The sequence below is a fragment of the Erythrolamprus reginae genome, chromosome 6, assembly GCF_031021105.1.
Source record: "Erythrolamprus reginae isolate rEryReg1 chromosome 6, rEryReg1.hap1, whole genome shotgun sequence".
NCBI classification, from domain to species: Eukaryota; Metazoa; Chordata; class Lepidosauria; order Squamata; family Dipsadidae; genus Erythrolamprus; species Erythrolamprus reginae.
In genome coordinates this window covers 35,750,805-35,768,881 of record NC_091955.1, presented here as the reverse complement: position 1 = coordinate 35,768,881, position 18,077 = coordinate 35,750,805, and the positions used below count along the sequence as shown (strand labels likewise).

The following is an 18,077-nucleotide window of genomic DNA, read 5'->3' as shown; positions in this document are numbered from 1 at the left end:
AGTAGGCACATTAAACAAATAATTTGATTTCCTGGGCACAACTTTTTATTGAAAGTATGTTCGTGTGTTCTTATATTCAATATTTTAAAATGAGATTAGTCTGACCTTAGTGGTGGGATTCAATTTTTTTACTACCGATTCTGTGGGCATGGCTTCGTGGATGTGGCATTGCTTGGTTGGCATGGCTTAGTGGACATGGCAGGGGAAGGATACTGTAAAATCTGCATTTCCACCCCACTCGTGGGGAAATGATACTGTAAAATTTGCATTTCCTCCCCGTTCCAAGAGAAGAATACTGTAAAATCTCCATTCTCTCCCTACTCCAGGGGAAGGTTACTGCAAAATCCCCATGCCCTCCCCACCCCATTAACCTGCTGTGGGAAGGAATTGACCCCCACTTTATTTCCCCAAATAAAATATTACTCATAAGAAAAGGCTCCCAGAAAAGTAAGGAGAAATCAAGCTGCTAACAAAGAAACTTGTTTGAGGATCATTCCACATTTTGGCCAGCTGCTTAAAGGAAACTTTATAAGAAGAAAACAGCTACCAGTGTTTAGAGATAATGAGCCTATAGAAAGTGGAAGTTGTTCACAAGCAGGAAAGCAAGTTCCACTCACAAGCAAGCAAACATATATGTAGAAATTCAGATCCATTCAAGACAGGATATTTTAAAATCTCCCCTTGACAAGATTTGGAAGTTAACTAAACAGAGTAGTAGAATCAAAATAAGCAGCCCCCACACTCAAGACCCAACACAGGATGAAAATCATTTAGCCACAATGAGAATTGTCCAAACTCTTTTAAAAACATAAAGCCCACATTGCACAAACCCCCAAACTTAAAAAACACATTTTAAAACACGGCTATAGGCAGCCCAGAGCAACCAGGCCAAGCCTACAGGGTGTGCGCATAGCCACCTCTCAATTGCTCTCTCTCTTTCTAGTAATTTTTTAAATTTTTTCTTCCACATCATATAATACAAAAAGCCATATACCTTCTCTTTTCTTACAATAAAATAAAATAGTTTTGGATTAGTACATTTTATATAATCAAATTATACATCCCATCTATTTAATTTCGGTTATCATCACACACACACCATTCCATTCTTTCTAATTTCGTCATCCAGATAATAATAATAATAATAATAATAATAATAATAATAATCATCATCATCATCATCATCATCATCATCATCATCATCATCATTTATTAGATTTGTATGCTGCCCCTCTCCGCAGACTCGGGGCGGCTCACAACAGATAAATCTCCATTAATGTCTAATTAAGTCCATCATTAATATTCCTTAAACTATTGGTAAAATCAATATCTTTCACATCTTATAATATTACAGTGATCCCTCGATTTGCGCGTTCTCGATTAGCGCGAAACGCTGCAACGCGGTTTTTCAAAAAATATTAATTAAAAAATAAGTCCGCGTTTTTTTTGCTATACCACGGTTTTTCCCACCCGATGACGTCATACGTCATCACCAAGAGTCACTTCTCTGTCTCTTTCTCTTTCTTTCCTGTCACTATGCTTCAATCATTTTCTCATTTCTCTTTTTTCTCCCCTTTTTTCTATCATTTCTCTCTCTCTTTCTTCCTCTCTCACACTCTCTTCCTCCCTTCTCTCTCCCCCCCTCCACTTGCCCACGAGAAGAAAAAAAGCAACCTCTGCCGGGCAGCTCCCCTTGTGCCCCCGCTTTGTGCCTGCCTCTTTTGGGGATTTTTTTTTCTTTTCTTTGTTGCGCTGGCGGCGGGAGCTGTTGGGGAGGGCTCTGCCGGGAAGGCCTCTCAGCTGCAGAGCCGAATGGGGGCGGAGGCAACAGCGGAGCCCGGCGCTGGGGCCATGCGAGGCTGTTCATCCAGGGGGGCGTGGACTGGCAAGTCGCCCTCCTTTCTCTCTCTTTCTCAAGATCGCTTGCCGCTTGCCCCATTGCAGCGAAGGAGGCGAAGCAAGGCTCCAAGCTGCAAAGCGGCAAGCGATCTTTCCCCTTTGCCTGGGCGGCGGGAAGACCAAGGGAAGGTTCCTTCAGCCGCCCAACACCTGATCCGCTCCGCAGCGCGGCAGCAGCGAGGAGCCGAAGATGGGGTTTCCCCTTTGCCTTTACCCCATCTTCGGCTCCTCGCTGCTTCCGCGCTGCGGAGCAGATCAGCTGTTGGGCGGCTGAAGGAATCTTCCCTTGGTCTTCCCCGCCGCCCACACGCAAACTCCACCATCTGCGCATGTGCGGCCATGAAAAAAATGGCGCACATGCGCAGATGGTGGTTTTTACTTCCACATCCAGTATAACGCGGAAATCGGTTAGCGCGGGAGGTCTTGGAACGTAACCCCCGCGCTAACCGAGAGATCACTGTAATATCAAAGCCGTGGTGCCTTCTTCCCTCTTAGTAAAAATCTCAAAACAGACTAAAAATCCTTATATCTAATTTTCAGTATAAAAATTACATACTTTATCAATTTAAAAAACAAACAAGTACAAACATTTAAATTCATTACTTATTATTATGCCATTATTATATTTCATCAAACCCCTCTTGATAAACTAAAATTAAGCAATAAAAACAGATACTTTGATTTTCAAATCTATAAACCCCATTTAACACACTAGTCCAAATTAAACAATCCTTAGAAGTCTAAATTAAACCTACTTAAGTCACCTTAATATATTTCATTTACTTAAAGATAAATTTTATCTTCATCTACCAACAAGTCTCTTATTTCTCTTATTCCACCATCTCCTTCTCCTTTATGTAAGAGATGACTAATTTTGCTGCTTAAAGAAACAGTCTACAAAAAAAAAAAGTCTTTTTTTTTGTGCAGAAGCAACAACAGGTTTAATTAGTCCAGATAACTCATGATGGTGAAGTCTAAGTAAACAAAAAATTCCAACTCGAAACAGTTTCTCATGAATACAGTCTCTACCAATAGATGGCAACCATACCGTCCTTAAAACTCTTATTGTTGCTCTTTTTTAAGTTTTCAGCTTTTCAACTTTTGAATCCAAGTAATATATGTATAAAGGAAATTAAAATTACATTTTTACAAATTCACCAATATGCTTCCAAGATGATTTTTAGACGTTAACTTCGAGCCCCATTCAAAATAAAAACAGCAATTATAGTATCCATTTAGCCGCTCTCCCCAATTTCTCGAACTCCTTTTCCAGTAGTCCATTAGCAAAAAGTAACAAAAAGATTTCTCCCTCCGACAGCAATGCTCAACTTATCCATCAATTCTCCTTGCCACAACAGCACAAAACTTACATTCCCTTTTATTTTCCAGATGACTTCCAATTCTTCAAGCAACTCTTTCTAGCACAGTCTCCTTGGCTAATGGTGGCTAACCGCCTTCGCACTGCTGGTGGTGGAGGCTCCAGGTCTGGTCAACCCTGGGGTTTGCTGACCCCAAACAGGGACCAAATCAAGTCCCCTTCTTCCCCTCCCTTCCAGGGAGGCTTGGCCCAATTCAAACTGAATCGGCACTCCCAAACAGCGGGGAATCGGCGTTTATCCACGGAGCGAAAGAAACACCACTGCCACCGAGGCAGTGACCATGCCCCTCCTCAATTGTTCTCTCTCTCTCTCTCATGCTCACAGCAAAGGAAAGAATCAGGACAGGCAGAAGCCACCAGGTAAAGAGGGAATTTATTAATAGGATTTATATGCCGCCCCTCTCCGAAGACTCGGGGTGGCTTACAACACATAGAAAAACAATATACAATGAAAACCAATTAATTAAAGTTAAAATCTAAAAGCCTAAACCAATTAAAATACACTCATAAAAGATGGGGTTTTTTTTAGAATGAGCTGCCCTGGACACAAGACCTAGGAACTAAACAAAGCTACAAGTATTAGGTAGGACTCTCAGCCCACCCATCCCCCTCTCTGCTCCACCCCACCTGACTGGTTACCTGCAAACTGCTCCCACTGAGAGATAAGCGTCTTACCCAAGACTTGTAGTTCCATCATGTTCCTCAGTCTTGTGTCCAGGGCAGCTGGACACAACGCCAGGACAGGGCAGATGGACACAACACTGAAGATATTATATAGTGAATTGTTTGGGGATACCATTTGTTTAAGCAAGCAACTGTATTTGTTAATGCTTTGATCACAAGGCTGCAGAATTAAAATTGGTTCTGATGAGTTCACAAACTTTCATTACTGTAAATCACACAACTGAGGTAAATGAAGCTAAAGTTCAGTAATTTTGATCTATTTCTAAACCATTTATTTTCATTAGTCTGCATGGATATTACTAAGTTGGCTGTAACAACCAAACATTGTTTTAGTAATTGCAGATTATTGATAATCAGTTAATGGTTTTAGATAATCGTTTACTGTATCAGGAGGAACAGCAGAATGTGTTTTTCTTTCCTTCTTCCCTCCATTCTTTCTTTTTTTTGTCTGTCTATCTTATCTATCTATCTATCTATCCATCCATCCATCCATCCATCCATCCATCCATCCATCCATCCATCCATCTGTTCTGTCGGGCTCTCTGGTAGACTCCTCCCGAAAATTCACAGGTACAAATTTCAGACACACACACGTTTGAAAATTCAAAACAATGTTGCAGCAGAGGCAGAGTAACGACACGGACACAAGAGCTGGATTTAAAATGGGTCATTTTATTAATTAAATTTGCATAATTTATTTAAATAAATTAGCATAAATTAACTATAACCATAAACAAGGACCCGCAGGGTCAAACAATTACTTCCGGGGCGGAAAATGACGTCAGAAAAAACTTCCGGGGCAACTTATGGGCATAGCTCCATGCTGATCCAGGTGAGGGGCCACGCCCTCACCTGACTCACTGCCATGCACCTGCATGTGGGAGGTCTCGCCGTCTATCCCATACAAGGGGAAAGAAATGGGCGGGACCCAAAGACAGGTCCCCCCCAATTGCTCAGGTCGTTTCCACCACAAGCCTTTAGAGAGAACCTGTCAATCATCCCCAAAGATGCCCAACGGAGAACACACAGTTGCTAAACCACCACCCAGTTTTCCGCCCCTAACCTGCTTACCCAAATGACCAAAGGTAAGTCAATTAGCCTAAACGGGGGGCGAAGCACCCCCTAACCGCCTATCCATCACCGCAGTGTGGAATAGGCGAAAAAACGGTCGCAGAAAATACCGCAACCACCAAAAATTCCTATTTGTCCCCCCTAAGGGTGACCCCCTTGGCACACTGAAAGATAGGGAGGGCAGGTGGGTGTTCGCTTCGTCGTCATCCAGGGCAAAAAGGAGGCCCTGGAGCCTGACCAGCCCTTTTATAGGGCTGCAGGCTCCGCCCCTGGATGATGTCATGGGGAAGGCCGAAGCCTCCCAGGAGCTGGCCGAGGGTCGTATCTCCCTGGCCCTGCATCCCGGGCCGGGAATGAAGTCACCAGCCAGGTATTGCAGCAGAGGTGGAGTAACGACACGGACACAAGAGCTGGATTTAAAATGGGTAATTTTATTAATTAAATTTGCATAATTTATTTAAATAAATTAGCATAAATTAACTATAACCCTAAACAAGGACCCGCAGGGTCAAACAATTATTTATTTATTTATTTATTTATTAGTTGGACTTGTATGCCGCCCCTCTCCGAAGATTCGGGGCGGCTCACAACAAGTAAAACAGTAACAACAATCCAATTAATTAAAATATTTAACGATTTAAGAAAAACCCCATGTAATAACAGACACACACACAATCATACCATGCATAAATTAACGTGCCCAGGGGAGATGTTTAGTTTCCCCATGCCTGACGGCAAAGGTGGGTCTTAAGGAGTTTTCGGAAGGCAGGAAGAGTAGGGGCAGTTCTAATCTCCGGGGGGAGTTGGTTCCAGAGAGCCGGTGCCACCACAGAGAAGGCTCTTCCCCTGGGACCCGCCAACCGGCATTGTTTAGTTGACGGGACCCGGAGAAGGCCCACTCTGTGGGACCTAATCGGTCGCTGGGATTCGTGCGGCAGGAGGCGGTCTCGGCGGTCTTACTTCCGGGGCGGAAAATGACGTCAGAAAAAACTTCCAGGGCAACTTATGGGCGTAGCACCATGCTGATCCAGGTGACTCACTGCCATGCACCTGCATGTGGGAGGTCTCGCCGTCTATCCCATACAAGGGGAAAGAAATGGGCGGGACCCAAAGACAGGTTCCCCCCAATTGCTCAGGTCGTTTCCACCACAAGCCTTTGGAGAGAACCTGTCAATCATCCCCAATGATGCCCAAAGGAGAACACGCAGTTGCTAAACCACCACCCAGTTTTCCACCCCTAACCTGCCACGGAGTGGGGATCTCTGTCTTGGCCCCCCGACTCCCCCTTCTACCTGCACCAGCTCGCGCAGTGACCGCTGCAGCTCCAGTAAGAAGATGGTGTTCCCCCGTTTTGACAGGTGAACACCGTCAGCCCGGTAAAGCCACGGCTGATCTATGGTGATGTGGGGATGGGCAACCACTACCCCACCCAACTCTCTGACCAGCCCACTCACAGCCTTAGTCACCTTTCCTGACCCTGTGAGTGGCCCTAAGGGAAATGGCGTCCCCAAAACGATACTCAGGAGGATCTCGGACCAAACCACTTGCGTGGTTGGCCAAGCTTTGCGAAGAATACGCAAAGCAGTGCCAGACCCCAGACACACACAGGTCATTGCCACTGAGTGCAAGACCGACCACCTGGGCGCAACACCTCTTGTGCCGCCCTCCCAGGAGCAGCAGGAGAAAACCCCTCTCTTCCGGGCCTCTTCTCCCCATCCTGATGATGCTTGACCCACCAGACCCAAAGACAGCCGGGTCCCCATGGCGGTTCTTGCTGCAGATCGGCCAGCCCAAAAGACCACTGTGGCCACACAGCAACGCCGTCAGTCTCGCCCTGGTGGGACTATCTAGAAGAAGGCAGAGAAAGGCTCCCTAGCCTGACATCCTATCCTATTACAGCAACTAGCTGTTCATAACCTAGATAGGTTGCTGACCGCCAGCGGCCAATCCACGGATCCCATGACCTGGAAAACCAGACACTGCTGCACTAGTTGCAGCGCCGATACAGAACAAATGCGTTCTGTAGCCGGCGGGGTCGATGCCAATCCCAACAAGAGCCCTAGTCACTAAAGCCCAAACTTGATAGCGGGTCAGCGGGGTACCATCCTGGTGTTCAAAAAGGTACCTCTGCCCTGCTCCCCAAAGACTAAAGAAATTAGAAAGAACCGCCACCGGGCACCACACTGATCGGTGGCAGCAGTCAACTCTATCCTAACACCTCTACATAACTGATTAGTTTTGGATTGTCTCACCAATAGAGAGACACCCCTGTTGCTAAAATGCAAGTCGGAAAACTGGAAGGCACAGAGAGATCTGTCAGCCTGGTAGGAAGCCAGAGCCTCACTGACTTGAAGGGCCCTGAAAAACATGACACAGGCCACCGCCTGAAAAAGGCGGGCCCCACACAGAGAGGCACACAGGCTGTTCCAAGCTCGATCGATGAGCGACAGCTGCTGTACCGTTAATGCCTGTCTGCTATCCACTGGGGTCCCCGGTCGTTCCCTCACCCAACCTTCCAGCATCTTCCAAATGCGGGAGTCATAGAAAGGTCCAAAAAGCCACTAGCCTTAGATAAAAGGCGAGGCCTGCCAACAGGAACCTAAAAGTCCTAACTGAAAGGCCGCGCTGCCTGAAGCTGCACGCAGAACTCCATAAGGTGATCCACTGGGAATGGCCAAATGTGAGGGTAACCCCTGGTTTGCCTGAAATCCCAAAACTCCTTATCTGCGTTCTGATATGCCCTCAAGGTGCTTGCTGCCACTGAGAGGGCCATGGCCCCATTGGCTTCAGTCCCCCACTGCTCGAGAGCCCCCCAGGCTCCAAAGGTGGTCGGGGAAGGCTTCCAGTGACGCACGAGCCCACGGAGCCAGGGTCCAAAACCTGGACAACTGACCACAGGACAAGGCGTCAGTGATCCCGTTGTCTAGACCAGGGACATACCGAGCCAGAAACAGGGCATTTAGGGACAATGACCTGTGCACGAAATGGCGGGCAAGCCGCATGACCCTGTCGTTTAAGAGGACAGGGCAGTCACAACGTGGACTACAGCCAGGTTGTCGCACCAAAAGTGCACAGTTTTGTCCCTAAACCGCTCTCCCCACAGCTCTAAAGCTACTATCAGTGGGGAGAGCTCCAGGAAGGTCAGATCTTTGACCAAGGGAGAGGCCCTCCATTCCGGAGGCCATATGGAATGGCCCACTGTTCGCCTAAGATAACCCCGAACCCACGGGTCCCCGCAACGTCTGAGCATAACTGCAATTCTGCTTCCAAAAGAAGCTCGTGCCTCCAAAAGGACAGAACATTGAAGTGGTCCAGAAAACCCCGCCATACACGCAGGTCATCTTTGACCTCAGCGCTCAGGCGGGTACGATGATGGGGCAAACGTAGCCCCTTCATTGCAGTATCTACTCTCCGGGAAAAAGCCCTGCCGGGGGCTATTACCCAGCAGGCAAAGTTAAGAAGCCCTTCGAGTTCCTGCAGCTGATGAAAGGTTACCTTCCAACGACCCTAACTATGTCGAGCTTGCTCTGGACCTTGAGCAGCTTGTCTAGGGGCAATCTGCAAGATTGCTCCTCCAAGTCCAATTCAAGACCCAGAAAAGTAATCCTGGTGGCGGAGCCCTCGGTCTTCTCTGGTGCCAAAGGGCCCCCCAATTGAGCGCAAAGGGCTTCGAAGGCCCGCATCAGGGCAGAATATTGCTCTGAATGCGCAGGCCCCGCCAATAGGAAGTCATCGACAAAGTGAATGACTGAACCCAGACCAGTGCGCCTCCTGAGCGCCCACTCCAACAAGGTGCTAAAGTTCCTGAACAGGGAGCAAGATGTAGAGCATCCCATTGGTACTGCTCTATCCCTGTAACAGCCACCTTTGAAGTGGAAGCCCAGGAGCTCAAAATCGTCTGGGTGTATGGGGAGGAGCCGGAATGCCGACTTGATGTCACATGTACCCATAAGGGCTCCTACTCCACACTTCCTAACCATGGTTACCGCCGTGACAACAGCCGCATAGCAGACCGAGCAAAGCTCATCAGGAATGAAATCACTCACTGATTCTCCCCTCGGGAAGGACGGGTGGTGAATCAATCTAAATTCACCACTAGCCTTCTTAGGAACCACCCCCAAGGGGGAGATCCGAAGGGTTGGCGAGGGTGAGCACAGGAAAGGTCCCAATACCCTGCCCTCGGCCACCTCTTTCTGGAAACGATGTCTTCATGCCCCACAACCGATCTAAGGTTGTCAGACATGAAGGCCTTCCTAGGCCCAACACATGGGCTCCTGAACCCCTCGGTAAGAACCCTGCAAGAGGGCAGCCGCCCTCCTGCAAGGGCGATAATCCCAAACAACTCCTCCAGAAACTCCCAGCTTAACTGGGCTGGGCCCATTTCCCCCCAGCAGGCGGGGGCTGTTTAACCGGCCCTGCACCATCCTTCCTATCCTTACCCCCTTCGGGCTTGATACAAGTGCTGGTGGCATGGTAGCCCCCACAGTTCTCACAAGCATGTCTGTATTTGCAGAAGGGACGAAAACACACTCCCTTGGCAAACTCATGACATATAGGGGCAGCTTTCCCTGCCCCTTCCCCTACAGCCCGAGCCGCTGGCGACGCCACCGGCTCGTCCTCCATACAGTGACCGCTACCTGTGCGGTTGCCTCCCCCAGCCCAGGACATTTGGGTTGCATTAAGCCATAACTCGGGGACCACCACATCCCAAGGGAGCGTGCACTCAAATGCCACCCGCATTCTAAAGGCCTCATTGTAGTGGCGCCACGCCGTGCCCTTGTAGTCAAAATGAGCACGGGCAATCAGGTCAATATATCTGAACATAGAGGGAGCCCGAGCTGGCTTCCTCTGGGTCACCACTGAAGTATATGTCAGGTATGCATACAGCCATGAGCTGAAGCACCTGCTAACCCTGACCTTCTCGGGCTTATTTACCTTCGCCTCATCTTCCTTCCCCTTTTTTGGAACTTCCTTGCTGAGGAGGGAGAAAAAATCTACATACTCCCCTCTCCAAATACATTCCCTGACAGTGGGATAGAGGTGACAACTCAAAGGCACGGAGGGTAACCCCCACGGGATGGCAGCTGCTCCCACAGCGGCCAAAGGGTTTAAGATCATGGAAGTGGCTACTGTTGCCTCCCCCGACCCCATCGATGGCACCGAAGCCGTCGAAAGGGCCTGTGCCACTGCAGTAGCAGTGGGGGAAACCCACACTTGACTACAGGTGATGGCTGAATTACCCCTTAAGTTGACCCCACTCCCAAAACCCGGTGGCCCAAAGGCCTGACCGGTCAGAGGGAGGAGCGGTGAAAGTGTTGGGTGTGGTGCAGTCTCACCTGCCCCCAAAGGGGTAGAAGCCATCAAAGAGGACCCAGCTCCTAATGAGCCAGGTGTCGCTGTCATCTGCCCGGTCTGGGCTGCTGGTTCACCTGTTGGCCTGCCAAGTGCCGCTGGAGCAGAAGGAGTGGCGCTGCCCGGCCCGTGTCCCGATCTCCAGTGTGCATCTAAATCATCCAGCCTCCCGATGATCCCGGGTCTGGAATGAGCAGGTATGGTAGAATCAGGTGCAGAAGGACCCCTCATCCTACCTGCCCTACTGACCCCAGGTTGAGCATCAGCTTGAGCCAGCCGGGCCCAAGCAGAGGGTCTCAAGGCCCTTCAAGGCCGAGCCCCGGATTCTGTAGGTGATGGTAGAGGCTTCTGCCTTTTGGGAGCCATTGACACAGGATAACCCAGAAGGGAGCAATTAAAAAACTTGCTGCTTGGGAATTGCTCAAAGGAAATCCTTCCTGGAGAGTTAATAGTACCAAGCAGTCAACTCCCAAACAAGGGGAATCCCACCCCTCGAGCCCAGGCCTGGAGGAAAGCAGGCCCGAACCTGGCCTACCAGGCCTCACCCCCACCCACCCACCCCCGGCGACAGCAAAATACGGTCCGAATGAGGGGGAAATGAGGGGAAAAGAAGACTGGATGACAGGCCCTAACCAGGCCTATTAGGCCTCACCCCCCCCCCCCAACGTAGTCCAAAGGGCCCAAATGAGGGGAAATGAGGAGACAGGACCCCCCAAGGGGAAGGCTCCCATCTGGGAAGAAGACCCTGTAAACTAAGGGACCCTTAAAATAAGGGATCCCAGCTTTCCACCCCCCACGACACCAAACCGGGCCTCCAAAAGTTGCAGCCTAAAATGGTCGACGCCATGAGGCTGTTGCTAAGATGGCTGACAGGAGGAAAGCGAACCCCAGCAGGGTGTTTGCTTCATCGTCATCCAGGGCGAAAAGGAGGCCCTGGAGCCTGACTAGCCCTTTTATAGGGCTGCAGGCTCCGCCCCTGGATGATGTCACTGGGAAGGCCGAAGCCTCCCAGGAGCTGGCTGAGGGTCGTGTCTCCCTGGCCCTGCAGCAAAATGGGCCGGGGATGAAGTCACCAGCCAGGTATTATTTATACCGAAAATTCACTTAAACTAAGCCCTCTTTTTATATAGCAAAGAGCACTCGTCTCCAAACAAACTGGTAATTGGTACAAGTCCCTTATCAGTTCTGTGATACTTAGCTTGCAGCTGTGAGGTAATTCATAGTCCTTCTTCTTTCACAAAGTGAAACACACTTTGCTCGGGTTTAGTTTCAAAGCAGGGAAAAATCAGCACACAAAAGGTCAAACGCAGCAAAGCAGGCATGAAACACAACAATCAGATAATCCTCCTCAATGGCCAAACCCACAGGCTGCTATTTATAGCAGCCTCACTAATTACCACAGCCCCACCCAATCACAGGTGGCCTCATTTTCTTTGATAATAATATCTCAGTTGTTGTTGCCTATGCATCGCTCTCCGCATGCGTGGCTGTATCATTAACTCTTGTTCTGAATCCAAGGAGGAGCTAGATAATTGATCTCCTTCTGAGCTGTCTGCCAGACTCTCCTCCTCCCTGTCACTCATGTCTTCTTGGTCAGAGGAGCCTTCATCAGCAGATTCCACTGGGGGCAAAACAGGCCTGCAGCATGTGGATGTCTCCCCCACATCCACAGTCCTTGGGGCAGGAGCTGGGCCAGAGCTAACCACAACACTATCTATCTATCTATCTATCTATCTATCTATCTATCTATCTATCTATCTATCTATCATCTATCTATCTATCTATCTTCCTTCCTTCCTTCCTTCTACCTTTCTGTCTTACTTTTTCTTTCTTTTTCCTTTTTCTTTCTTTCTTCCCTCCCTTCCCTTCCCTCTCCTCCCTCCTTTCTTTTTCTGTCTGTCTTCCTTTCTACTATCTTTCTTTCTTTCTTTCTTTTCTTTCTTTCCTTTTTCTTTCCTTTATTCTTTCTCTTCTCCCTGTCTTCCTTCTTTCCCTCCATCCATCTTTCTTTCTGTCTGTCTGTCTTTCTTTCTACCATCTTTTTTCTTTCTGTCTGTCTTTTTTCCTTTCTAAGAGCTCCTGCCCCACTCCACCCCACCCAACCTGTCATCCCCAAACTCCAACCCCACTGTGAGAAGGGCATCTTACTGGAATATAACAGCTCAGTATGTCTGTTGGCTGGTCTCTTTAGGGAAAAAAGATTGCAAAATACAGAAACTCTTCTTGTGAGGGCAAGCAATTAACTTCTCACAGCAAGAAGAATTTTTGTATTTTGCAATTTTTTTCTCTAAGGAGACCAGACAGACACTGTTTGGAGGTGACAGGTTGGGTGGTGCAGAGAGAGGGCTTTTAGGAAAGAAGGAAGAAAGACAGAAAGAAAGAAAGAAAGAAAGAAAGAGAGAGAGAGAGAGAGAGAGAGAGAAAGAAAGATGGTAGGTAGGAAGGAAGACAGACAGAAAAGAAAAAGAGGGAGGAAATGAAGGGGCGTGCATAAGTGCACCAGCGTGCCTTCCGTCTCCTGTCCTAATGTTTCTTCTTTTATTTTTTTATTAGTATCATGTATATGATTATTATTATATCTTTACATACTTCCAATATGTACTTGACAAAACAAATAAATAAATAAAAAATAAAGAAGAAAAGGAAAAGGAAAGAAAGGGGGAAAAAGAAAGACTTATGACCACAATTGAGTATAACATTTTGGTTACTAAGCAAGAGCATTGTGAAGTGAGTTTCACCACATTTTACAAGTTGGCCATGCCCCCCGGTCACCTGACCACCAGGCCACGCCTACCTAAGAGGGGTGGGGAAGATGAGTTTGTAGCACCAAGGTGGCGGTGGACTGGAAGGCTGGAACGCAGCAATAGATCAAGGGCAGGGCGAGCCAAAGGTGGTATTTGCCAGTTCTCTGAGCTACTCAAAATTTCCACTACCAGTTCTCCAGAACTAGTCAGAACTGATTAAATACCACCTCTGGGCTGACATATATACTAATACAGTGGTACCTCTACTTACGAACTTAATTTGTTCCATGACCAGATTCTTAAGTAGAAAAGTTTTTAAGAAGAAGCCATTTTTCCCATAGGAATCAATGTAAATGTATGATTTCCTGCCTAGGCATGGGGTTGGACTTGATGACCTGCAAGGTCCCTTTCAACTTAAGTAAGTAAGTAAGTAAGTAAGTAAGTAAGTAAGTAAGTAAGTAAGTAAATAAAAGTAAATAATGTGTGCGATTGGGGAAACCACAGGGAGGGGGGAGGCCCTGTTTCCTCCCAGGAGATTCCTAGAGAGGCCCCACAGAGGTTTCTCCCTGCCTTTTCTGGCCCTGTTTTCCCTCAGGAGATTTCTAGAGAGGCCCCAGGGAGGCTTCTCCCTGCCTTTTCCAGTTACAGTTTCGGGGGCTAGGGTTTGTAAGTAGAAAATGGTTCTTGAGAAGAGGCAAAAAAATTCTTGAACACTCGGTTCTTATCTAGAAACGTTCTTAAGTAGAGGCGTTCATAGGTAGAGGTACCAATGCATTATGACATATATAATAGTAGCTGGAAAAAAATAACACCTAAAAATAGCGTGGTAATTATAGAAATTATTCTGGTGACGAAAGAAAAAGTAGTTCACAAGTTTAGAAGGAATCATTATATTAACGTATTTCAGATATTTCCAAGCCCATGAAGAGAATGTCCAAATAATTTTTGACACGGAAAGACAGGAGGAAAAAATTTAAAATTTTAATTAAAGAACCCAGACCTTTATAAGGGCTTTAATTTTTATATATTTTGGTGAGAACAAATGCGTAAATTCAGTCCTGTGTGCAATAAAAACAATATTTTTGTGGAATGTCCAGGTTTTTTTCCCTGAGTAAGTCGATTGCTAAATAATAGTTCGAGTGTTAAGAGCTTAGAGCTATGCCTATGTGAAACTTGACAGCATGATTTGCCATTCCTATTCACTCATATAGGTGAGAGGTGTCCCAACTGAGAGGTGGCCCAGCTGAGAGATGGCCCAATTGAGAGGTCGCCCAGTGTCCCAACTGAGAGGTGGCCCAGCAATCCATCTGAGAGGAGAGACAGATGAGCTGAGAGAAGGAGAGGCAGCCCAGTGACTCAGCCTGACACTGGAATGGAACCAGTAGGGCGCAAATGGAGGCCACTGAGTTGCAGTGAAATAAAGCTTAATTCTTTGTTCAAATTTTAATCTTTTTTCAATTTTAAATATCTTTAATTTTAAATCTTTTTCAATTTTTAAATCCTTTTTTTGAAATTTTTCAATTTATTTTGGCAACTAAACATTTGAAAAAAAACAGTTTACTTATTTTAATTGTTTAGAAATTTTTACATTTTTAATCTAAGAAGAAAAATAATCACAGAAAAAGAAACAGGCGCTTAAAACAGGGAAGATAGTGATGAATTTTTCAAGACAGAGATCAAAAGGTCATTAAGTCTTTGTTTCAGCTTATGCCCACATAAAGCCAAACTATGTATGTGAGTCATTCCGTTTCAAGTGGACCAACTTTAAAGATCATCCCTACCTTACCACCTCAGATTTTGATGAAATTTGGCATGTAGTTTCTTTATGATATAAAACTACGCTGTGCAAAATTTTAGTTCTAAAGACTGGGAGACCTAAAGTAAAGGGTTGCAAAATGCTGAGTCCACAAAACTAACATTTTGGGCCAACTTCCAGAAGCTGTAAATGCGGCAGTTTCAGTAGCATGTTGGAGATATTCGGAGAACCTGCACACCTTGTAAGGATTTATAAACTGGGAAAACCCCATGTACCTAGTCCTCTTACGTTTTACATGTTCATGCTCAAACTTTACAAAAAAACCCTCAAAACTAAATTTACAGCAATCTTCAAGCTGCTGTAGTTTCAAAACTACTTGGCCTTTCAGGCTGAGTTTTGGCAGGTGTACTAAGTACACAGCTGCAATCAGGACTTCCAATTTGCAGCACATTCCTTCAAGTTATTGAAAAAATATAAGAGTTCAAAGTTGGTATTTAATGGGTTTTGATGGCCTGTTTGATCCTGTGGGGCAGCTTCAAACCTCTTCAATTTAGCATCATTAGAAATAGCAGATTCTCCTCTTTAAGAATACACTGTTTTAATTTTGATGTCTCTTCATATAAGGATTGGAAAAATGTCCTCAACTGTTTGCAGGCAGTCTGTGATTTCTGCACTGCACCCTTGATAAAAATGCTGTAAAAGTGATTCTTTTTTCAATAAGCAGCATTTTTTTAAAAAATAAAGAACACATTATGTTATAAGACTGTGTTCAAGAAAACTAAAAAACAGGAATGTTTGTTAGGAAATGAAAGGGTGAGGCCAGGTTTCATATAAGGGTCCAAAAAAGTGGGGGTTTTGTCAGCAATGTTGCATGATAGAGGAAATGGGCCCATTGATAAGTCAATTAGTGCTTTAAACATCTGTTGGTCCATGGTGGCTCATCGCCAAGAGGTCACGCCTGATAGCCAGGCATGTCCAGCCACGGGTAGAGCACTTTGCAAATGTTCCCAAGTCTGAAGGTGGGCATCTTACACAAGGTTCTCAAGCCTCTTTTGGGTGTCTTTGCCTAGGTTCTCAAGCCTAAAGGAAGTGTCTTAAGTCTAGGTTCCCAAGCCTAAAGGAAGTGTCCCAAGCAGTAGTAAAACATCAGTGCTGCAGAGACAATAATTATTCATTGTTAATTTAGATGGTTTTTTTGATAATTTATACTGTTGTCCAAGTGCTGTAGTTGCTGGTACTGGGAGAACTGCTAGAATATGCTGTTCAGGAATCCAAATAGGAATCTCTTCTGCTATGCCAATGAAATGGTTGTGCAGGTCCACATGGATCCATAAAGCTGACCAAGGCATCATGTTTTACAAATGATGTGTCACATACTTTGCCAATCCACCATTCGTTGTCATAAACACAAGCAACTTACTGACCAAGTTGAAGTTCAGGCACATTTATCCCAGGTACACTCACTGTGTCCTCTGACTTACAAAGCTTGGCAACAAATGAGGAAGAAACATTTGACACTCTACTTACTGAAATTTGGTTCAAGTCAATTGGAATAAACTGGTGATTTTCACGAGTTCCAGCAACTGTGGAAGCTTTACTGAATCTTTTGTCTTGCGCAGATCATGAAGATGCAATTTCATCATTGGAAACAAAAATGAAATTGATTTTATTTATTTTTTGTTTGCAAACTTCAAACAAGGAGTGTGCTGTGAAAATTTGGCCTTTTTTAGGTGATTGCAAACTAGCCTGAGCTGTTTGTTGCTTTGTTGTACCACCTATGGCATCACACGGAGACTTACCGTGGCTTGTGCCAAAAAAATTTCACTGTGATCTTATTCCAAAATCTTTTTGGTGATAGAATAGGATAGGATAGGATAGAATTTTATTGGCCAAGTGTGATTGGACACACAAGGAATTTGTCTTGGTACATAAAAGAAAAAGAATCACACTTAATGATTGTCATAGGGGTCAAATAAGCAATGAAGAAACAATCAATATTAATAAAAATCTTAGGATACAAGCAACAAGTTACAGTCATACTGAAAGGAAAGGGATGATAGGAATAATGAGAAAAACTAGTAGAAATAGAAGTGCAGATTTAGTAAAAAAAGTCTGACAGTGTTGAGGGATTTTATTTTATTTATTTATTTATTTAGTCCAATACATAATACACATTGAAGAGAATAGATATGTAGTAATATAACTAAAAAAACGAATAGAAGAAGAGATATAAAGTATAGGTGAACAAATTTGAAAGGAAGAAAAGATAAATGAGATAGAGACAATTGGACAGGGGACGGAAGGCACACGCCCCTTACTGACCTCTAAGGAATCTGGAGAGGTCAATCGTGGATAGTCTAGGGGGAAAATGTTAGGGGTTAGGAGTTGACACTACTGAGTCAGGTAATTTCCATGCTTCGACAACTCGTTTGCTGAAGTCATATTTTTTACAGTCAAGTTTGGAGCGGTTAATATTAAGTTTGAATCTGTTGCGTGCTCTTGTGTTGTTGCGATTGAAGCTGAAGTAGTCATTGACAGGTAAAACGTTGCAGCATATGGTATTGAGGGCAATACTTAGATCGTGTGTTAGGCGTCGTAGTTCTAAGCATTCAAGACCAAGGATTGATAGTCTGCTTTCGTAGGGTATTCTGTTTCGAGTGGAGGAGTGAATGGCTCTTCTGGTGAAATATCTTTGGAAATTTTCAAGGGTGTTGATGTCCGAGATGTGGTATGAGTTCCAGACAGATGAACTGTATTCAAGGATGGGTCTGGCAAAAGTTTTGTAGAATTATTTGTTTAGTAGAGTGATGGCGTTCGGGAAAAGAAAGCAGTGCTCTGTAGTGAGGTTTTGAGGGTAGGAGTTGAAACAGTTTGTGTCCAGGATGCGAAGGGTCAGTAAATATTTTCCCCGCCCTCTTTTTGACTCGTGCAGTATACAGGTCCTCAATGGAAGGCAGGTTGGCAGCAATTGTTTTTTCTGCAGTTCTGATTATCCTCTAAAGTCTCTGTTGGTCCTGCTGGGTTGCAACTGCATCAGCAGCTCCTTAGGCAGTTTGAGCTTCCTGAGCTGGCGCAGGAAGAACATTCTTTGTTGTGCTTTTTTGATGATGTTTTTGATGTTAGGTGACCAATTTAGGTCTTGAGATATGATAGAACCTAGAAATTTGAAGGTCTCTACTGTTGATACTGTGTT

General features: G+C 45.6%; 1 protein-coding gene across 1 annotated transcript in view; it reads right to left on the bottom strand.

Moving 5' to 3' along the window:
* Nucleotides 1–18,077, bottom strand: part of DOCK4 (dedicator of cytokinesis 4) — an 826,344-nt gene that overhangs the window by 411,741 nt on the left and 396,526 nt on the right. The window lies entirely within an intron of this gene.